The following is a 20,304-nucleotide window of genomic DNA, read 5'->3' as shown; positions in this document are numbered from 1 at the left end:
CATTTCACATGTAAGATTTGCTGTTATTATTGTCAACAACATTAGACTGATACCGGAGCTTGTGTAGAAATGGATCTGATCGGAATCGCATGTCACAGTTTCCCAAATAGACATAAACGATTATTCTTTCACACTCGTTCTAAAGATAGGTGAAACATAAATGGAGTATAGACTATTGCAACTTGGTCTATCCCATGGGCTTTATAGCTCAGTTGGTTAGAGCGTCTGCCTAGTAAGCAGAAGGTCGAAGGTTCGACTCCCCCTGGAGCCTTCCTCCTTTTTTTCACATAGGCTACCACTTGTGTTTATCACTTCATTTTGCTGAGTTCAATTTCATTTCACATTTAGAATTTGCTGTTATTGTATTCAATAACATCAGACTGATATCTGCGTTTGTGTAAAATGGGTATTTTAGGAATCGCATGTCACACTTCTCCAAAGAGACATAAACGATTATTCTTTCAGACTCACTCTGAAGATAGCTCAAACATAAATGAAGTACTGACTATTGTAGTTTGTCCATCCTATCGGCTCTATAGCTCAGTTGGTTAGAGCGTCTGCCTAGTAAGCAGAAGGTCGAGGGTTCGACTCCCCCTGGAGCCTTCTTTTTTTCACAAAGGCTACCACTTGTGTTTATCAATTTCTTTTGCAAAGTTCCATTTACATTTCACATGTAAGATTTGCTGTTATTATTGTCAACAACATTAGACTGATACCGGAGCTTGTGTAGAAATGGATCTGATCGGAATCGCATGTCACAGTTTCCCAAATAGACATAAACGATTATTCTTTCACACTCGTTCTAAAGATAGGTGAAACATAAATGGAGTATAAACTATTGCAACTTGGTCTATCCCATGGGCTTTATAGCTCAGTTGGTTAGAGCGTCTGCCTAGTAAGCAGAAGGTCGAAGGTTCGACTCCCCCTGGAGCCTTCCTCTTTTTTTTTCACATAGGCTACCACTTGTGTTTATCACTTCATTTTGCTGAGTTCAATTTCATTTCACATTTAGAATTTGCTGTTATTGTATTCAATAACATCAGACTGATATCTGCGTTTGTGTAAAATGGGTATTTTAGGAATCGCATGTCACACTTCTCCAAAGAGATATTAACGATTATTCTTTCAGACTCACTCTGAAGATAGCTCAAACATAAATGAAGTACTGACTATTGTAGTTTGTCTATCCTATCGGCTCTATAGCTCAGTTGGTTAGAGCGTCTGCCTAGTAAGCAGAAGGTCGAGGGTTCGACTCCCCCTGGAGCCTTCTTTTTTTCACAAAGGCTACCACTTGTGTTTATCAATTTCTTTTGCAAAGTTCCATTTACATTTCACATGTAAGATTTGCTGTTATTATTGTCAACAACATTAGACTGATACCGGAGCTTGTGTAGAAATGGATCTGATCGGAATCGCATGTCACAGTTTCCCAAATAGACATAAACGATTATTCTTTCACACTCGTTCTAAAGATAGGTGAAACATAAATGGAGTATAAACTATTGCAACTTGGTCTATCCCATGGGCTTTATAGCTCAGTTGGTTAGAGCGTCTGCCTAGTAAGCAGAAGGTCGAAGGTTCGACTCCCCCTGGAGCCTTCCTCTTTTTTTTTCACATAGGCTACCACTTGTGTTTATCACTTCATTTTGCTGAGTTCAATTTCATTTCACATTTAGAATTTGCTGTTATTGTATTCAATAACATCAGACTGATATCTGCGTTTGTGTAAAATGGGTATTTTAGGAATCGCATGTCACACTTCTCCAAAGAGATATTAACGATTATTCTTTCAGACTCACTCTGAAGATAGCTCAAACATAAATGAAGTACTGACTATTGTAGTTTGTCCATCCTATCGGCTCTATAGCTCAGTTGGTTAGAGCGTCTGCCTAGTAAGCAGAAGGTCGAGGGTTCGACTCCCCCTGGAGCCTTCTTTTTTTTCACAAAGGCTACCACTTGTGTTTATCAATTTCTTTTGCAAAGTTCAATTTACATTTCACATGTAAGATTTGCTGTTATTATTGTCAACAACATTAGACTGATACCGGAGCTTGTGTAAAAATGGATATGATTGGAACTGCATGTCACAGTTTCCCAAATAGACATAAACGATTATTCTTTCACACTCGTTCTAAAGATAGGTGAAACATAAATGGAGTATAGACTATTGCAACTTGATCTATCCCATTGGCTTTATAGCTCAGTTGGTTAGAGCGTCTGCCTAGTAAGCAGAAGGTCGAAGGTTCGACTCCCCCTGGAGCCTTCCTCTTTTTTTTCACATAGGCTACCACTTGTGTTTATCACTTCATTTTGCAAAGTTCAATTTCATTTCACATTTAGAATTTGCTGTTATTGTATTTAATAACACCAGACTGATATCTGCGTTTGTGTAAAATGGGTATTTTAGGAATCGCATGTCACACTTCTCCAAAGAGACATTAACGATTATTCTTTCAGACTCACTCTGAAGATAGCTCAAACATAAATGAAGTACTGACTATTGTAGTTTGTCCATCCTATCGGCTCTATAGCTCAGTTGGTTAGAGCGTCTGCCTAGTAAGCAGAAGGTCGAGGGTTCGACTCCCCCTGGAGCCTTCTTTTTTTCACAAAGGCTACCACTTGTGTTTATCAATTTCTTTTGCAAAGTTCAATTTACATTTCACATGTAAGATTTGCTGTTATTATTGTCAACAACATTAGACTGATACCGGAGCTTGTGTAAAAATGGATATGATTGGAATTGCATGTCACAGTTTCCCAAATAGACATAAACGATTATTCTTTCACACTCGTTCTAAAGATAGGTGAAACATGAATGGAGTATAGACTATTGCAACTTGATCTATCCCATTGGCTTTATAGCTCAGTTGGTTAGAGCGTCTGCCTAGTAAGCAGAAGGTCGAAGGTTCGACTCCCCCTGGGGCCTTCCTCTTTTTTTCACATAGGCTACCACTTGTGTTTATCACTTCATTTTGCAAAGTTCAATTTCATTTCACATTTAGATTTTGCTGTTATTGTATTTAATAACACCAGACTGATATCTGCGTTTGTGTAAAATGGGTATTTTAGGAATCGCATGTCACACTTCTCCAAAGAGACATTAACGATTATTCTTTCAGACTCACTCTGAAGATAGCTCAAACATAAATGAAGTACTGACTATTGTAGTTTGTCCATCCTATCGGCTCTATAGCTCAGTTGGTTAGAGCGTCTGCCTAGTAAGCAGAAGGTCGAGGGTTCGACTCCCCCTGGAGCCTTCTTTTTTTCACAAAGGCTACCACTTGTGTTTATCAATTTCTTTTGCAAAGTTCCATTTACATTTCACATGTAAGATTTGCTGTTATTATTGTCAACAACATTAGACTGATACCGGAGCTTGTGTAGAAATGGATCTGATCGGAATCGCATGTCACAGTTTCCCAAATAGACATAAACGATTATTCTTTCACACTCGTTCTAAAGATAGGTGAAACATAAATGGAGTATAGACTATTGCAACTTAGTCTATCCCATGGGCTTTATAGCTCAGTTGGTTAGAGCGTCTGCCTAGTAAGCAGAAGGTCGAAGGTTCGACTCCCCCTGGAGCCTTCCTCTTTTTTTTCACATAGGCTACCACTTGTGTTTATCACTTCATTTTGCTGAGTTCAATTTCATTTCACATTTAGAATTTGCTGTTATTGTATTCAATAACATCAGACTGATATCTGCGTTTGTGTAAAATGGGTATTTTAGGAATCGCATGTCACACTTCTCCAAAGAGACATTAACGATTATTCTTTCAGACTCACTCTGAAGATAGCTCAAACATAAATGAAGTACTGACTATTGTAGTTTGTCCATCCTATCGGCTCTATAGCTCAGTTGGTTAGAGCGTCTGCCTAGTAAGCAGAAGGTCGAGGGTTCGACTCCCCCTGGAGCCTTCTTTTTTTCACAAAGGCTACCACTTGTGTTTATCAATTTCTTTTGCAAAGTTCCATTTACATTTCACATGTAAGATTTGCTGTTATTATTGTCAACAACATTAGACTGATACCGGAGCTTGTGTAGAAATGGATCTGATCGGAATCGCATGTCACAGTTTCCCAAATAGACATAAACGATTATTCTTTCACACTCGTTCTAAAGATAGGTGAAACATAAATGGAGTATAGACTATTGCAACTTGGTCTATCCCATGGGCTTTATAGCTCAGTTGGTTAGAGCGTCTGCCTAGTAAGCAGAAGGTCGAAGGTTCGACTCCCCCTGGAGCCTTCCTCTTTTTTTTCACATAGGCTACCACTTGTGTTTATCACTTCATTTTGCAAAGTTCAATTTCATTTCACATTTAGAATTTGCTGTTATTGTATTTAATAACACCAGACTGATATCTGCGTTTGTGTAAAATGGGTATTTTAGGAATCGCATGTCACACTTCTCCAAAGAGACATTAACGATTATTCTTTCAGACTCACTCTGAAGATAGCTCAAACATAAATGAAGTACTGACTATTGTAGTTTGTCCATGCTATCGGCTCTATAGCTCAGTTGGTTAGAGCGTCTGCCTAGTAAGCAGAAGGTCGAGGGTTCGACTCCCCCTGGAGCCTTCTTTTTTTCACAAAGGCTACCACTTGTGTTTATCAATTTCTTTTGCAAAGTTCCATTTACATTTCACATGTAAGATTTGCTGTTATTATTGTCAACAACATTAGACTGATACCGGAGCTTGTGTAGAAATGGATCTGATCGGAATCGCATGTCACAGTTTCCCAAATAGACATAAACGATTATTCTTTCACACTCGTTCTAAAGATAGGTGAAACATAAATGGAGTATAGACTATTGCAACTTGGTCTATCCCATGGGCTTTATAGCTCAGTTGGTTAGAGCGTCTGCCTAGTAAGCAGAAGGTCGAAGGTTCGACTCCCCCTGGAGCCTTCCTCTTTTTTTTCACATAGGCTACCACTTGTGTTTATCACTTCATTTTGCAAAGTTCAATTTCATTTCACATTTAGAATTTGCTGTTATTGTATTTAATAACACCAGACTGATATCTGCGTTTGTGTAAAATGGGTATTTTAGGAATCGCATGTCACACTTCTCCAAAGAGACATTAACGATTATTCTTTCAGACTCACTCTGAAGATAGCTCAAACATAAATGAAGTACTGACTATTGTAGTTTGTCCATGCTATCGGCTCTATAGCTCAGTTGGTTAGAGCGTCTGCCTAGTAAGCAGAAGGTCGAGGGTTCGACTCCCCCTGGAGCCTTCTTTTTTTCACAAAGGCTACCACTTGTGTTTATCAATTTCTTTTGCAAAGTTCAATTTACATTTCACATGTAAGATTTGCTGTTATTATTGTCAACAACATTAGACTGATACCGGAGCTTGTGTACAAATGGATCTGATCGGAATCGCATGTCACAGTTTCCCAAATAGACATAAACGATTATTCTTTCACACTCGTTCTAAAGATAGGTGAAACATAAATGGAGTATAGACTATTGTAACTTGGGCTATCCCATTGGCTCTATAGCTCAGTTGGTTAGAGCGTCTGCCTAGTAAGCAGAAGGTCGAGGGTTCGACTCCCCCTGGAGCCTTCCTCTTTTTTTTCACAGAGGCTACCACTTGTGTTTATCACTTCATTTTGCAAAGTTCAATTTCATTTCACATTTAGAATTTGCTGTTATTGTATTTAATAACATCAGACTGATATCTGCGTTTGTGTAAAATGGGTATTTTAGGAATCGCATGTCACACTTCTCCAAAGAGACATTAACGATTATTCTTTCAGACTCACTCTGAAGATAGCTCAAACATAAATGAAGTACTGACTATTGTAGTTTGTCCATCCTATCGGCTCTATAGCTCAGTTGGTTAGAGCGTCTGCCTAGTAAGCAGAAGGTCGAGGGTTCGACTCCCCCTGGAGCCTTCTTTTTTTCACAAAGGCTACCACTTGTGTTTATCAATTTCTTTTGCAAAGTTCAATTTACATTTCACATGTAAGATTTGCTGTTATTATTGTCAACAACATTAGACTGATACCGGAGCTTGTGTAAAAATGGATATGATTGGAATTGCATGTCACAGTTTCCCAAATAGACATAAACGATTATTCTTTCACACTCGTTCTAAAGATAGGTGAAACATGAATGGAGTATAGACTATTGCAACTTGATCTATCCCATTGGCTTTATAGCTCAGTTGGTTAGAGCGTCTGCCTAGTAAGCAGAAGGTCGAAGGTTCGACTCCCCCTGGGGCCTTCCTCTTTTTTTCACATAGGCTACCACTTGTGTTTATCACTTCATTTTGCAAAGTTCAATTTCATTTCACATTTAGATTTTGCTGTTATTGTATTTAATAACACCAGACTGATATCTGCGTTTGTGTAAAATGGGTATTTTAGGAATCGCATGTCACACTTCTCCAAAGAGACATTAACGATTATTCTTTCAGACTCACTCTGAAGATAGCTCAAACATAAATGAAGTACTGACTATTGTAGTTTGTCCATCCTATCGGCTCTATAGCTCAGTTGGTTAGAGCGTCTGCCTAGTAAGCAGAAGGTCGAGGGTTCGACTCCCCCTGGAGCCTTCTTTTTTTCACAAAGGCTACCACTTGTGTTTATCAATTTCTTTTGCAAAGTTCCATTTACATTTCACATGTAAGATTTGCTGTTATTATTGTCAACAACATTAGACTGATACCGGAGCTTGTGTAGAAATGGATCTGATCGGAATCGCATGTCACAGTTTCCCAAATAGACATAAACGATTATTCTTTCACACTCGTTCTAAAGATAGGTGAAACATAAATGGAGTATAGACTATTGCAACTTAGTCTATCCCAAGGGCTTTATAGCTCAGTTGGTTAGAGCGTCTGCCTAGTAAGCAGAAGGTCGAAGGTTCGACTCCCCCTGGAGCCTTCCTCTTTTTTTTCACATAGGCTACCACTTGTGTTTATCACTTCATTTTGCTGAGTTCAATTTCATTTCACATTTAGAATTTGCTGTTATTGTATTCAATAACATCAGACTGATATCTGCGTTTGTGTAAAATGGGTATTTTAGGAATCGCATGTCACACTTCTCCAAAGAGACATAAACGATTATTCTTTCAGACTCACTCTGAAGATAGCTCAAACATAAATGAAGTACTGACTATTGTAGTTTGTCCATCCTATCGGCTCTATAGCTCAGTTGGTTAGAGCGTCTGCCTAGTAAGCAGAAGGTCGAGGGTTCGACTCCCCCTGGAGCCTTCTTTTTTTCACAAAGGCTACCACTTGTGTTTATCAATTTCTTTTGCAAAGTTCCATTTACATTTCACATGTAAGATTTGCTGTTATTATTGTCAACAACATTAGACTGATACCGGAGCTTGTGTAGAAATGGATCTGATCGGAATCGCATGTCACAGTTTCCCAAATAGACATAAACGATTATTCTTTCACACTCGTTCTAAAGATAGGTGAAACATAAATGGAGTATAAACTATTGCAACTTGGTCTATCCCATGGGCTTTATAGCTCAGTTGGTTAGAGCGTCTGCCTAGTAAGCAGAAGGTCGAAGGTTCGACTCCCCCTGGAGCCTTCCTCTTTTTTTTTCACATAGGCTACCACTTGTGTTTATCACTTCATTTTGCTGAGTTCAATTTCATTTCACATTTAGAATTTGCTGTTATTGTATTCAATAACATCAGACTGATATCTGCGTTTGTGTAAAATGGGTATTTTAGGAATCGCATGTCACACTTCTCCAAAGAGACATTAACGATTATTCTTTCAGACTCACTCTGAAGATAGCTCAAACATAAATGAAGTACTGACTATTGTAGTTTGTCCATCCTATCGGCTCTATAGCTCAGTTGGTTAGAGCGTCTGCCTAGTAAGCAGAAGGTCGAGGGTTCGACTCCCCCTGGAGCCTTCTTTTTTTCACAAAGGCTACCACTTGTGTTTATCAATTTCTTTTGCAAAGTTCCATTTACATTTCACATGTAAGATTTGCTGTTATTATTGTCAACAACATTAGACTGATACCGGAGCTTGTGTAGAAATGGATCTGATCGGAATCGCATGTCACAGTTTCCCAAATAGACATAAACGATTATTCTTTCACACTCGTTCTAAAGATAGGTGAAACATAAATGGAGTATAGACTATTGCAACTTGGTCTATCCCATGGGCTTTATAGCTCAGTTGGTTAGAGCGTCTGCCTAGTAAGCAGAAGGTCGAAGGTTCGACTCCCCCTGGAGCCTTCCTCTTTTTTTTCACATAGGCTACCACTTGTGTTTATCACTTCATTTTGCAAAGTTCAATTTCATTTCACATTTAGAATTTGCTGTTATTGTATTTAATAACACCAGACTGATATCTGCGTTTGTGTAAAATGGGTATTTTAGGAATCGCATGTCACACTTCTCCAAAGAGACATTAACGATTATTCTTTCAGACTCACTCTGAAGATAGCTCAAACATAAATGAAGTACTGACTATTGTAGTTTGTCCATGCTATCGGCTCTATAGCTCAGTTGGTTAGAGCGTCTGCCTAGTAAGCAGAAGGTCGAGGGTTCGACTCCCCCTGGAGCCTTCTTTTTTTCACAAAGGCTACCACTTGTGTTTATCAATTTCTTTTGCAAAGTTCCATTTACATTTCACATGTAAGATTTGCTGTTATTATTGTCAACAACATTAGACTGATACCGGAGCTTGTGTAGAAATGGATCTGATCGGAATCGCATGTCACAGTTTCCCAAATAGACATAAACGATTATTCTTTCACACTCGTTCTAAAGATAGGTGAAACATAAATGGAGTATAGACTATTGCAACTTGGTCTATCCCATGGGCTTTATAGCTCAGTTGGTTAGAGCGTCTGCCTAGTAAGCAGAAGGTCGAAGGTTCGACTCCCCCTGGAGCCTTCCTCTTTTTTTTCACATAGGCTACCACTTGTGTTTATCACTTCATTTTGCAAAGTTCAATTTCATTTCACATTTAGAATTTGCTGTTATTGTATTTAATAACACCAGACTGATATCTGCGTTTGTGTAAAATGGGTATTTTAGGAATCGCATGTCACACTTCTCCAAAGAGACATTAACGATTATTCTTTCAGACTCACTCTGAAGATAGCTCAAACATAAATGAAGTACTGACTATTGTAGTTTGTCCATGCTATCGGCTCTATAGCTCAGTTGGTTAGAGCGTCTGCCTAGTAAGCAGAAGGTCGAGGGTTCGACTCCCCCTGGAGCCTTCTTTTTTTCACAAAGGCTACCACTTGTGTTTATCAATTTCTTTTGCAAAGTTCAATTTACATTTCACATGTAAGATTTGCTGTTATTATTGTCAACAACATTAGACTGATACCGGAGCTTGTGTACAAATGGATCTGATCGGAATCGCATGTCACAGTTTCCCAAATAGACATAAACGATTATTCTTTCACACTCGTTCTAAAGATAGGTGAAACATAAATGGAGTATAGACTATTGTAACTTGGGCTATCCCATTGGCTCTATAGCTCAGTTGGTTAGAGCGTCTGCCTAGTAAGCAGAAGGTCGAGGGTTCCACTCCCCCTGGAGCCTTCCTCTTTTTTTTCACAGAGGCTACCACTTGTGTTTATCACTTCATTTTGCAAAGTTCAATTTCATTTCACATTTAGAATTTGCTGTTATTGTATTTAATAACATCAGACTGATATCTGCGTTTGTGTAAAATGGGTATTTTAGGAATCGCATGTCACACTTCTCCAAAGAGACATTAACGATTATTCTTTCAGACTCACTCTGAAGATAGCTCAAACATAAATGAAGTACTGACTATTGTAGTTTGTCCATCCTATCGGCTCTATAGCTCAGTTGGTTAGAGCGTCTGCCTAGTAAGCAGAAGGTCGAGGGTTCGACTCCCCCTGGAGCCTTCTTTTTTTCACAAAGGCTACCACTTGTGTTTATCAATTTCTTTTGCAAAGTTCAATTTACATTTCACATGTAAGATTTGCTGTTATTATTGTCAACAACATTAGACTGATACCGGAGCTTGTGTAAAAATGGATATGATTGGAATTGCATGTCACAGTTTCCCAAATAGACATAAACGATTATTCTTTCACACTCGTTCTAAAGATAGGTGAAACATGAATGGAGTATAGACTATTGCAACTTGATCTATCCCATTGGCTTTATAGCTCAGTTGGTTAGAGCGTCTGCCTAGTAAGCAGAAGGTCGAAGGTTCGACTCCCCCTGGGGCCTTCCTCTTTTTTTCACATAGGCTACCACTTGTGTTTATCACTTCATTTTGCAAAGTTCAATTTCATTTCACATTTAGATTTTGCTGTTATTGTATTTAATAACACCAGACTGATATCTGCGTTTGTGTAAAATGGGTATTTTAGGAATCGCATGTCACACTTCTCCAAAGAGACATTAACGATTATTCTTTCAGACTCACTCTGAAGATAGCTCAAACATAAATGAAGTACTGACTATTGTAGTTTGTCCATCCTATCGGCTCTATAGCTCAGTTGGTTAGAGCGTCTGCCTAGTAAGCAGAAGGTCGAGGGTTCGACTCCCCCTGGAGCCTTCTTTTTTTCACAAAGGCTACCACTTGTGTTTATCAATTTCTTTTGCAAAGTTCCATTTACATTTCACATGTAAGATTTGCTGTTATTATTGTCAACAACATTAGACTGATACCGGAGCTTGTGTAGAAATGGATCTGATCGGAATCGCATGTCACAGTTTCCCAAATAGACATAAACGATTATTCTTTCACACTCGTTCTAAAGATAGGTGAAACATAAATGGAGTATAGACTATTGCAACTTAGTCTATCCCAAGGGCTTTATAGCTCAGTTGGTTAGAGCGTCTGCCTAGTAAGCAGAAGGTCGAAGGTTCGACTCCCCCTGGAGCCTTCCTCTTTTTTTTCACATAGGCTACCACTTGTGTTTATCACTTCATTTTGCTGAGTTCAATTTCATTTCACATTTAGAATTTGCTGTTATTGTATTCAATAACATCAGACTGATATCTGCGTTTGTGTAAAATGGGTATTTTAGGAATCGCATGTCACACTTCTCCAAAGAGACATAAACGATTATTCTTTCAGACTCACTCTGAAGATAGCTCAAACATAAATGAAGTACTGACTATTGTAGTTTGTCCATCCTATCGGCTCTATAGCTCAGTTGGTTAGAGCGTCTGCCTAGTAAGCAGAAGGTCGAGGGTTCGACTCCCCCTGGAGCCTTCTTTTTTTCACAAAGGCTACCACTTGTGTTTATCAATTTCTTTTGCAAAGTTCCATTTACATTTCACATGTAAGATTTGCTGTTATTATTGTCAACAACATTAGACTGATACCGGAGCTTGTGTAGAAATGGATCTGATCGGAATCGCATGTCACAGTTTCCCAAATAGACATAAACGATTATTCTTTCACACTCGTTCTAAAGATAGGTGAAACATAAATGGAGTATAAACTATTGCAACTTGGTCTATCCCATGGGCTTTATAGCTCAGTTGGTTAGAGCGTCTGCCTAGTAAGCAGAAGGTCGAAGGTTCGACTCCCCCTGGAGCCTTCCTCTTTTTTTTTCACATAGGCTACCACTTGTGTTTATCACTTCATTTTGCTGAGTTCAATTTCATTTCACATTTAGAATTTGCTGTTATTGTATTCAATAACATCAGACTGATATCTGCGTTTGTGTAAAATGGGTATTTTAGGAATCGCATGTCACACTTCTCCAAAGAGACATTAACGATTATTCTTTCAGACTCACTCTGAAGATAGCTCAAACATAAATGAAGTACTGACTATTGTAGTTTGTCCATCCTATCGGCTCTATAGCTCAGTTGGTTAGAGCGTCTGCCTAGTAAGCAGAAGGTCGAGGGTTCGACTCCCCCTGGAGCCTTCTTTTTTTCACAAAGGCTACCACTTGTGTTTATCAATTTCTTTTGCAAAGTTCCATTTACATTTCACATGTAAGATTTGCTGTTATTATTGTCAACAACATTAGACTGATACCGGAGCTTGTGTAGAAATGGATCTGATCGGAATCGCATGTCACAGTTTCCCAAATAGACATAAACGATTATTCTTTCACACTCGTTCTAAAGATAGGTGAAACATAAATGGAGTATAGACTATTGCAACTTGGTCTATCCCATGGGCTTTATAGCTCAGTTGGTTAGAGCGTCTGCCTAGTAAGCAGAAGGTCGAAGGTTCGACTCCCCCTGGAGCCTTCCTCTTTTTTTTCACATAGGCTACCACTTGTGTTTATCACTTCATTTTGCAAAGTTCAATTTCATTTCACATTTAGAATTTGCTGTTATTGTATTTAATAACACCAGACTGATATCTGCGTTTGTGTAAAATGGGTATTTTAGGAATCGCATGTCACACTTCTCCAAAGAGACATTAACGATTATTCTTTCAGACTCACTCTGAAGATAGCTCAAACATAAATGAAGTACTGACTATTGTAGTTTGTCCATGCTATCGGCTCTATAGCTCAGTTGGTTAGAGCGTCTGCCTAGTAAGCAGAAGGTCGAGGGTTCGACTCCCCCTGGAGCCTTCTTTTTTTCACAAAGGCTACCACTTGTGTTTATCAATTTCTTTTGCAAAGTTCAATTTACATTTCACATGTAAGATTTGCTGTTATTATTGTCAACAACATTAGACTGATACCGGAGCTTGTGTACAAATGGATCTGATCGGAATCGCATGTCACAGTTTCCCAAATAGACATAAACGATTATTCTTTCACACTCGTTCTAAAGATAGGTGAAACATAAATGGAGTATAGACTATTGTAACTTGGTCTATCCCATTGGCTCTATAGCTCAGTTGGTTAGAGCGTCTGCCTAGTAAGCAGAAGGTCGAGGGTTCGACTCCCCCTGGAGCCTTCCTCTTTTTTTTCACAGAGGCTACCACTTGTGTTTATCACTTCATTTTGCAAAGTTCCATTTACATTTCACATGTAAGATTTGCTGTTATTATTGTCAACAACATTAGACTGATACCGGAGCTTGTGTACAAATGGATCTGATCGGAATCGCATGTCACAGTTTCCCAAATAGACATAAACGATTATTCTTTCACACTCGTTCTAAAGATAGGTGAAACATAAATGGAGTATAGACTATTGTAACTTGGGCTATCCCATTGGCTCTATAGCTCAGTTGGTTAGAGCGTCTGCCTAGTAAGCAGAAGGTCGAGGGTTCGACTCCCCCTGTAGCCTTCCTCTTTTTTTTCACAGAGGCTACCACTTGTGTTTATCACTTCATTTTGCAAAGTTCAATTTCATTTCACATTTAGAATTTGCTGTTATTGTATTCAATAACATCAGACTGATATCTGCGTTTGTGTAAAATGGGTATTTTAGGAATCGCATGTCACACTTCTCCAAAGAGACATTAACGATTATTCTTTCAGACTCACTCTGAAGATAGCTCAAACATAAATGAAGTACTGACTATTGTAGTTTGTCCATCCTATCGGCTCTATAGCTCAGTTGGTTAGAGCGTCTGCCTAGTAAGCAGAAGGTCGAGGGTTCGACTCCCCCTGGAGCCTTCTTTTTTTCACAAAGGCTACCACTTGTGTTTATCAATTTCTTTTGCAAAGTTCCATTTACATTTCACATGTAAGATTTGCTGTTATTATTGTCAACAACATTAGACTGATACCGGAGCTTGTGTAGAAATGGATCTGATCGGAATCGCATGTCACAGTTTCCCAAATAGACATAAACGATTATTCTTTCACACTCGTTCTAAAGATAGGTGAAACATAAATGGAGTATAGACTATTGCAACTTGGTCTCTCCCATGGGCTTTATAGCTCAGTTGGTTAGAGCGTCTGCCTAGTAAGCAGAAGGTCGAGGGTTCGACTCCCCCTGGAGCCTTCCTCTTTTTTTTCACAGAGGCTACCACTTGTGTTTATCACTTCATTTTGCAAAGTTCAATTTCATTTCACATTTAGAATTTGCTGTTATTGTATTTAATAACACCAGACTGATATCTGCGTTTGTGTAAAATGGGTATTTTAGGAATCGCATGTCACACTTCTCCAAAGAGACATTAACGATTATTCGTTCAGACTCACTCTGAAGATAGCTCAAACATAAATGAAGTACTGACTATTGTAGTTTGTCCATCCTATCGGCTCTATAGCTCAGTTGGTTAGAGCGTCTGCCTAGTAAGCAGAAGGTCGAGGGTTCGACTCCCCCTGGAGCCTTCTTTTTTTCACAAAGGCTACCACTTGTGTTTATCAATTTCTTTTGCAAAGTTCCATTTACATTTCACATGTAAGATTTGCTGTTATTATTGTCAACAACATTAGACTGATACCGGAGCTTGTGTAGAAATGGATCTGATCGGAATCGCATGTCACAGTTTCCCAAATAGACATAAACGATTATTCTTTCACACTCGTTCTAAAGATAGGTGAAACATAAATGGAGTATAGACTATTGCAACTTGGTCTATCCCATGGGCTTTATAGCTCAGTTGGTTAGAGCGTCTGCCTAGTAAGCAGAAGGTCGAAGGTTCGACTCCCCCTGGAGCCTTCCTCTTTTTTTTCACATAGGCTACCACTTGTGTTTATCACTTCATTTTGCAAAGTTCAATTTCATTTCACATTTAGAATTTGCTGTTATTGTATTCAATAACATCAGACTGATATCTGCGTTTGTGTAAAATGGGTATTTTAGGAATCGCATGTCACACTTCTCCAAAGAGACATTAACGATTATTCTTTCAGACTCACTCTGAAGATAGCTCAAACATAAATGAAGTACTGACTATTGTAGTTTGTCCATCCTATCGGCTCTATAGCTCAGTTGGTTAGAGCGTCTGCCTAGTAAGCAGAAGGTCGAGGGTTCGACTCCCCCTGGAGCCTTCTTTTTTTCACAAAGGCTACCACTTGTGTTTATCAATTTCTTTTGCAAAGTTCCATTTACATTTCACATGTAAGATTTGCTGTTATTATTGTCAACAACATTAGACTGATACCGGAGCTTGTGTAGAAATGGATCTGATCGGAATCGCATGTCACAGTTTCCCAAATAGACATAAACGATTATTCTTTCACACTCGTTCTAAAGATAGGTGAAACATAAATGGAGTATAGACTATTGCAACTTGGTCTATCCCATGGGCTTTATAGCTCAGTTGGTTAGAGCGTCTGCCTAGTAAGCAGAAGGTCGAAGGTTCGACTCCCCCTGGAGCCTTCCTCTTTTTTTTCACATAGGCTACCACTTGTGTTTATCACTTCATTTTGCAAAGTTCAATTTCATTTCACATTTAGAATTTGCTGTTATTGTATTTAATAACACCAGACTGATATCTGCGTTTGTGTAAAATGGGTATTTTAGGAATCGCATGTCACACTTCTCCAAAGAGACATTAACGATTATTCTTTCAGACTCACTCTGAAGATAGCTCAAACATAAATGAAGTACTGACTATTGTAGTTTGTCCATGCTATCGGCTCTATAGCTCAGTTGGTTAGAGCGTCTGCCTAGTAAGCAGAAGGTCGAGGGTTCGACTCCCCCTGGAGCCTTCTTTTTTTCACAAAGGCTACCACTTGTGTTTATCAATTTCTTTTGCAAAGTTCAATTTACATTTCACATGTAAGATTTGCTGTTATTATTGTCAACAACATTAGACTGATACCGGAGCTTGTGTACAAATGGATCTGATCGGAATCGCATGTCACAGTTTCCCAAATAGACATAAACGATTATTCTTTCACACTCGTTCTAAAGATAGGTGAAACATAAATGGAGTATAGACTATTGTAACTTGGGCTATCCCATTGGCTCTATAGCTCAGTTGGTTAGAGCGTCTGCCTAGTAAGCAGAAGGTCGAAGGTTCGACTCCCCCTGGAGCCTTCCTCTTTTTTTTCACAGAGGCTACCACTTGTGTTTATCACTTCATTTTGCAAAGTTCAATTTCATTTCACATTTAGAATTTGCTGTTATTGTATTTAATAACACCAGACTGATATCTGCGTTTGTGTAAAATGGGTATTTTAGGAATCGCATGTCACACTTCTCCAAAGAGACATTAACGATTATTCTTTCAGACTCACTCTGAAGATAGCTCAAACATAAATGAAGTACTGACTATTGTAGTTTGTCCATCCTATCGGCTCTATAGCTCAGTTGGTTAGAGCGTCTGCCTAGTAAGCAGAAGGTCGAGGGTTCGACTCCCCCTGGAGCCTTCTTTTTTTCACAAAGGCTACCACTTGTGTTTATCAATTTCTTTTGCAAAGTTCCATTTACATTTCACATGTAAGATTTGCTGTTATTATTGTCAACAACATTAGACTGATACCGGAGCTTGTGTAAAAATGGATATGATTGGAATTGCATGTCACAGTTTCCCAAATAGACATAAACGATTATTCTTTCACACTCGTTCTAAAGATAGGTGAAACATGAATGGAGTATAGACTATTGCAACTTGATCTATCCCATTGGCTTTATAGCTCAGTTGGTTAGAGCGTCTGCCTAGTAAGCAGAAGGTCGAAGGTTCGACTCCCCCTGGAGCCTTCTTCTTTTTTTCACATAGGCTACCACTTGTGTTTATCACTTCATTTTGCAAAGTTCAATTTCATTTCACATTTAGAATTTGCTGTTATTGTATTTAATAACACCAGACTGATATCTGCGTTTGTGTAAAATGGGTATTTTAGGAATCGCATGTCACACTTCTCCAAAGAGACATTAACGATTATTCTTTCAGACTCACTCTGAAGATAGCTCAAACATAAATGAAGTACTGACTATTGTAGTTTGTCCATCCTATCGGCTCTATAGCTCAGTTGGTTAGAGCGTCTGCCTAGTAAGCAGAAGGTCGAGGGTTCGACTCCCCCTGGAGCCTTCTTTTTTTCACAAAGGCTACCACTTGTGTTTATCAATTTCTTTTGCAAAGTTCCATTTACATTTCACATGTAAGATTTGCTGTTATTATTGTCAACAACATTAGACTGATACCGGAGCTTGTGTAGAAATGGATCTGATCGGAATCGCATGTCACAGTTTCCCAAATAGACATAAACGATTATTCTTTCACACTCGTTCTAAAGATAGGTGAAACATAAATGGAGTATAGACTATTGCAACTTGGTCTATCCCATGGGCTTTATAGCTCAGTTGGTTAGAGCGTCTGCCTAGTAAGCAGAAGGTCGAAGGTTCGACTCCCCCTGGAGCCTTCCTCTTTTTTTCACATAGGCTACCACTTGTGTTTATCACTTCATTTTGCTGAGTTCAATTTCATTTCACATTTAGAATTTGCTGTTATTGTATTCAATAACATCAGACTGATATCTGCGTTTGTGTAAAATGGGTATTTTAGGAATCGCATGTCACACTTCTCCAAAGAGACATAAACGATTATTCTTTCAGACTCACTCTGAAGATAGCTCAAACATAAATGAAGTACTGACTATTGTAGTTTGTCCATTCTATCGGCTCTATAGCTCAGTTGGTTAGAGCGTCTGCCTAGTAAGCAGAAGGTCGAGGGTTCGACTCCCCCTGGAGCCTTCTTTTTTTCACAAAGGCTACCACTTGTGTTTATCAATTTCTTTTGCAAAGTTCCATTTACATTTCACATGTAAGATTTGCTGTTATTATTGTCAACAACATTAGACTGATACCGGAGCTTGTGTAGAAATGGATCTGATCGGAATCGCATGTCACAGTTTCCCAAATAGACATAAACGATTATTCTTTCACACTCGTTCTAAAGATAGGTGAAACATAAATGGAGTATAAACTATTGCAACTTGGTCTATCCCATGGGCTTTATAGCTCAGTTGGTTAGAGCGTCTGCCTAGTAAGCAGAAGGTCGAAGGTTCGACTCCCCCTGGAGCCTTCCTCTTTTTTTTCACATAGGCTACCACTTGTGTTTATCACTTCATTTTGCTGAGTTCAATTTCATTTCACATTTAGAATTTGCTGTTATTGTATTCAATAACATCAGACTGATATCTGCGTTTGTGTAAAATGGGTATTTTAGGAATCGCATGTCACACTTCTCCAAAGAGACATTAACGATTATTCTTTCAGACTCACTCTGAAGATAGCTCAAACATAAATGAAGTACTGACTATTGTAGTTTGTCCATCCTATCGGCTCTATAGCTCAGTTGGTTAGAGCGTCTGCCTAGTAAGCAGAAGGTCGAGGGTTCGACTACCCCTGGAGCCTTCTTTTTTTCACAAAGGCTACCACTTGTGTTTATCAATTTCTTTTGCAAAGTTCCATTTACATTTCACATGTAAGATTTGCTGTTATTATTGTCAACAACATTAGACTGATACCGGAGCTTGTGTAGAAATGGATCTGATCGGAATCGCATGTCACAGTTTCCCAAATAGACATAAACGATTATTCTTTCACACTCGTTCTAAAGATAGGTGAAACATAAATGGAGTATAGACTATTGCAACTTGGTCTATCCCATGGGCTTTATAGCTCAGTTGGTTAGAGCGTCTGCCTAGTAAGCAGAAGGTCGAAGGTTCGACTCCCCCTGGAGCCTTTCTCTTTTTTTTCACATAGGCTACCACTTGTGTTTATCACTTCATTTTGCTGAGTTCAATTTCATTTCACATTTAGAATTTGCTGTTATTGTATTCAATAACATCAGACTGATATCTGCGTTTGTGTAAAATGGGTATTTTAGGAATCGCATGTCACACTTCTCCAAAGAGACATTAACGATTATTCTTTCAGACTCACTCTGAAGATAGCTCAAACATAAATGAAGTACTGACTATTGTAGTTTGTCCATCCTATCGGCTCTATAGCTCAGTTGGTTAGAGCGTCTGCCTAGTAAGCAGAAGGTCGAGGGTTCGACTACCCCTGGAGCCTTCTTTTTTTCACAAAGGCTACCACTTGTGTTTATCAATTTCTTTTGCAAAGTTCCATTTACATTTCACATGTAAGATTTGCTGTTATTATTGTCAACAACATTAGACTGATACCGGAGCTTGTGTAGAAATGGATCTGATCGGAATCGCATGTCACAGTTTCCCAAATAGACATAAACGATTATTCTTTCACACTCGTTCTAAAGATAGGTGAAACATAAATGGAGTATAGACTATTGCAACTTGGTCTATCCCATGGGCTTTATAGCTCAGTTGGTTAGAGCGTCTGCCTAGTAAGCAGAAGGTCGAAGGTTCGACTCCCCCTGGAGCCTTCCTCTTTTTTTTCACATAGGCTACCACTTGTGTTTATCACTTCATTTTGCTGAGTTCAATTTCATTTCACATTTAGAATTTGCTGTTATTGTATTCAATAACATCAGACTGATATCTGCGTTTGTGTAAAATGGGTATTTTAGGAATCGCATGTCACACTTCTCCAAAGAGACATTAACGATTATTCTTTCAGACTCACTCTGAAGATAGCTCAAACATAAATGAAGTACTGACTATTGTAGTTTGTCCATCCTATCGGCTCTATAGCTCAGTTGGTTAGAGCGTCTGCCTAGTAAGCAGAAGGTCGAGGGTTCGACTCCCCCTGGAGCCTTCTTTTTTTCACAAAGGCTACCACTTGTGTTTATCAATTTCTTTTGCAAAGTTCCATTTACATTTCACATGTAAGATTTGCTGTTATTATTGTCAACAACATTAGACTGATACCGGAGCTTGTGTACAAATGGATCTGATCGGAATCGCATGTCACAGTTTCCCAAATAGACATAAACGATTATTCTTTCACACTCGTTCTAAAGATAGGTGAAACATAAATGGAGTATAGACTATTGCAACTTGGTCTATCCCATGGGCTTTATAGCTCAGTTGGTTAGAGCGTCTGCCTAGTAAGCAGAAGGTCGAGGGTTCGACTCCCCCTGGAGCCTTCCTCTTTTTTTTCACAGAGGCTACCACTTGTGTTTATCACTTCATTTTGCAAAGTTCAATTTCATTTCACATTTAGAATTTGCTGTTATTGTATTTAATAACACCAGACTGATATCTGCGTTTGTGTAAAATGGGTATTTTAGGAATCGCATGTCACACTTCTCCAAAGAGACATTAACGATTATTCTTTCAGACTCACTCTGAAGATAGCTCAAACATAAATGAAGTACTGACTATTGTAGTTTGTCCATCCTATCGGCTCTATAGCTCAGTTGGTTAGAGCGTCTGCCTAGTAAGCAGAAGGTCGAGGGTTCGACTCCCCCTGGAGCCTTCTTTTTTTCACAAAGGCTACCACTTGTGTTTATCAATTTCTTTTGCAAAGTTCCATTTACATTTCACATGTAAGATTTGCTGTTATTATTGTCAACAACATTAGACTGATACCGGAGCTTGTGTAGAAATGGATCTGA

The 20,304-nt window shown here is 38.8% G+C and overlaps 30 non-coding genes across 30 annotated transcripts; all 30 read left to right on the top strand.

The window, feature by feature from the left end:
• Nucleotides 1-529: 529 nt before the first annotated feature.
• Trnat-agu (transfer RNA threonine (anticodon AGU)) lies at nt 530-603 on the top strand. The gene has a single exon. It is a non-coding gene; the product is annotated as a tRNA-Thr (tRNA).
• A 590-nt stretch (nt 604-1,193) lies between these two features.
• On the top strand, nt 1,194-1,267 carry Trnat-agu (transfer RNA threonine (anticodon AGU)). The gene has a single exon. It is a non-coding gene; the product is annotated as a tRNA-Thr (tRNA).
• Nucleotides 1,268-1,857: 590 nt separating this feature from the next.
• Nucleotides 1,858-1,931, top strand: Trnat-agu (transfer RNA threonine (anticodon AGU)). The gene has a single exon. It is a non-coding gene; the product is annotated as a tRNA-Thr (tRNA).
• Nucleotides 1,932-2,521: 590 nt separating this feature from the next.
• Trnat-agu (transfer RNA threonine (anticodon AGU)) lies at nt 2,522-2,595 on the top strand. Its single transcript has one exon. It is a non-coding gene; the product is annotated as a tRNA-Thr (tRNA).
• Nucleotides 2,596-3,183: 588 nt separating this feature from the next.
• On the top strand, nt 3,184-3,257 carry Trnat-agu (transfer RNA threonine (anticodon AGU)). The gene has a single exon. It is a non-coding gene; the product is annotated as a tRNA-Thr (tRNA).
• A 589-nt stretch (nt 3,258-3,846) lies between these two features.
• Nucleotides 3,847-3,920, top strand: Trnat-agu (transfer RNA threonine (anticodon AGU)). The gene has a single exon. It is a non-coding gene; the product is annotated as a tRNA-Thr (tRNA).
• Nucleotides 3,921-4,509: 589 nt separating this feature from the next.
• On the top strand, nt 4,510-4,583 carry Trnat-agu (transfer RNA threonine (anticodon AGU)). The gene has a single exon. It is a non-coding gene; the product is annotated as a tRNA-Thr (tRNA).
• Nucleotides 4,584-5,172: 589 nt separating this feature from the next.
• Nucleotides 5,173-5,246, top strand: Trnat-agu (transfer RNA threonine (anticodon AGU)). The gene has a single exon. It is a non-coding gene; the product is annotated as a tRNA-Thr (tRNA).
• A 257-nt stretch (nt 5,247-5,503) lies between these two features.
• On the top strand, nt 5,504-5,577 carry Trnat-agu (transfer RNA threonine (anticodon AGU)). Its single transcript has one exon. It is a non-coding gene; the product is annotated as a tRNA-Thr (tRNA).
• Nucleotides 5,578-5,835: 258 nt separating this feature from the next.
• Nucleotides 5,836-5,909, top strand: Trnat-agu (transfer RNA threonine (anticodon AGU)). Its single transcript has one exon. It is a non-coding gene; the product is annotated as a tRNA-Thr (tRNA).
• A 588-nt stretch (nt 5,910-6,497) lies between these two features.
• Nucleotides 6,498-6,571, top strand: Trnat-agu (transfer RNA threonine (anticodon AGU)). Its single transcript has one exon. It is a non-coding gene; the product is annotated as a tRNA-Thr (tRNA).
• A 589-nt stretch (nt 6,572-7,160) lies between these two features.
• Nucleotides 7,161-7,234, top strand: Trnat-agu (transfer RNA threonine (anticodon AGU)). Its single transcript has one exon. It is a non-coding gene; the product is annotated as a tRNA-Thr (tRNA).
• A 590-nt stretch (nt 7,235-7,824) lies between these two features.
• On the top strand, nt 7,825-7,898 carry Trnat-agu (transfer RNA threonine (anticodon AGU)). The gene has a single exon. It is a non-coding gene; the product is annotated as a tRNA-Thr (tRNA).
• A 589-nt stretch (nt 7,899-8,487) lies between these two features.
• Nucleotides 8,488-8,561, top strand: Trnat-agu (transfer RNA threonine (anticodon AGU)). The gene has a single exon. It is a non-coding gene; the product is annotated as a tRNA-Thr (tRNA).
• A 589-nt stretch (nt 8,562-9,150) lies between these two features.
• Nucleotides 9,151-9,224, top strand: Trnat-agu (transfer RNA threonine (anticodon AGU)). Its single transcript has one exon. It is a non-coding gene; the product is annotated as a tRNA-Thr (tRNA).
• A 589-nt stretch (nt 9,225-9,813) lies between these two features.
• On the top strand, nt 9,814-9,887 carry Trnat-agu (transfer RNA threonine (anticodon AGU)). The gene has a single exon. It is a non-coding gene; the product is annotated as a tRNA-Thr (tRNA).
• Nucleotides 9,888-10,475: 588 nt separating this feature from the next.
• On the top strand, nt 10,476-10,549 carry Trnat-agu (transfer RNA threonine (anticodon AGU)). The gene has a single exon. It is a non-coding gene; the product is annotated as a tRNA-Thr (tRNA).
• A 589-nt stretch (nt 10,550-11,138) lies between these two features.
• On the top strand, nt 11,139-11,212 carry Trnat-agu (transfer RNA threonine (anticodon AGU)). The gene has a single exon. It is a non-coding gene; the product is annotated as a tRNA-Thr (tRNA).
• A 590-nt stretch (nt 11,213-11,802) lies between these two features.
• Nucleotides 11,803-11,876, top strand: Trnat-agu (transfer RNA threonine (anticodon AGU)). The gene has a single exon. It is a non-coding gene; the product is annotated as a tRNA-Thr (tRNA).
• A 589-nt stretch (nt 11,877-12,465) lies between these two features.
• Trnat-agu (transfer RNA threonine (anticodon AGU)) lies at nt 12,466-12,539 on the top strand. Its single transcript has one exon. It is a non-coding gene; the product is annotated as a tRNA-Thr (tRNA).
• A 257-nt stretch (nt 12,540-12,796) lies between these two features.
• Nucleotides 12,797-12,870, top strand: Trnat-agu (transfer RNA threonine (anticodon AGU)). The gene has a single exon. It is a non-coding gene; the product is annotated as a tRNA-Thr (tRNA).
• Nucleotides 12,871-13,463: 593 nt separating this feature from the next.
• Nucleotides 13,464-13,537, top strand: Trnat-agu (transfer RNA threonine (anticodon AGU)). The gene has a single exon. It is a non-coding gene; the product is annotated as a tRNA-Thr (tRNA).
• Nucleotides 13,538-14,126: 589 nt separating this feature from the next.
• Nucleotides 14,127-14,200, top strand: Trnat-agu (transfer RNA threonine (anticodon AGU)). Its single transcript has one exon. It is a non-coding gene; the product is annotated as a tRNA-Thr (tRNA).
• A 589-nt stretch (nt 14,201-14,789) lies between these two features.
• Nucleotides 14,790-14,863, top strand: Trnat-agu (transfer RNA threonine (anticodon AGU)). The gene has a single exon. It is a non-coding gene; the product is annotated as a tRNA-Thr (tRNA).
• A 589-nt stretch (nt 14,864-15,452) lies between these two features.
• On the top strand, nt 15,453-15,526 carry Trnat-agu (transfer RNA threonine (anticodon AGU)). The gene has a single exon. It is a non-coding gene; the product is annotated as a tRNA-Thr (tRNA).
• Nucleotides 15,527-16,115: 589 nt separating this feature from the next.
• Trnat-agu (transfer RNA threonine (anticodon AGU)) lies at nt 16,116-16,189 on the top strand. The gene has a single exon. It is a non-coding gene; the product is annotated as a tRNA-Thr (tRNA).
• Nucleotides 16,190-16,777: 588 nt separating this feature from the next.
• Trnat-agu (transfer RNA threonine (anticodon AGU)) lies at nt 16,778-16,851 on the top strand. The gene has a single exon. It is a non-coding gene; the product is annotated as a tRNA-Thr (tRNA).
• A 588-nt stretch (nt 16,852-17,439) lies between these two features.
• On the top strand, nt 17,440-17,513 carry Trnat-agu (transfer RNA threonine (anticodon AGU)). Its single transcript has one exon. It is a non-coding gene; the product is annotated as a tRNA-Thr (tRNA).
• Nucleotides 17,514-19,428: 1,915 nt separating this feature from the next.
• Trnat-agu (transfer RNA threonine (anticodon AGU)) lies at nt 19,429-19,502 on the top strand. The gene has a single exon. It is a non-coding gene; the product is annotated as a tRNA-Thr (tRNA).
• A 589-nt stretch (nt 19,503-20,091) lies between these two features.
• Trnat-agu (transfer RNA threonine (anticodon AGU)) lies at nt 20,092-20,165 on the top strand. The gene has a single exon. It is a non-coding gene; the product is annotated as a tRNA-Thr (tRNA).
• The last annotated feature ends 139 nt before the right edge of the window (nt 20,166-20,304 follow it).

Source organism: Haliotis asinina, chromosome 4, assembly GCF_037392515.1.
Source record: "Haliotis asinina isolate JCU_RB_2024 chromosome 4, JCU_Hal_asi_v2, whole genome shotgun sequence".
Lineage (NCBI taxonomy): Eukaryota > Metazoa > Mollusca > Gastropoda > Lepetellida > Haliotidae > Haliotis > Haliotis asinina.
This window is presented reverse-complemented; position numbering and strand designations above follow the sequence as displayed.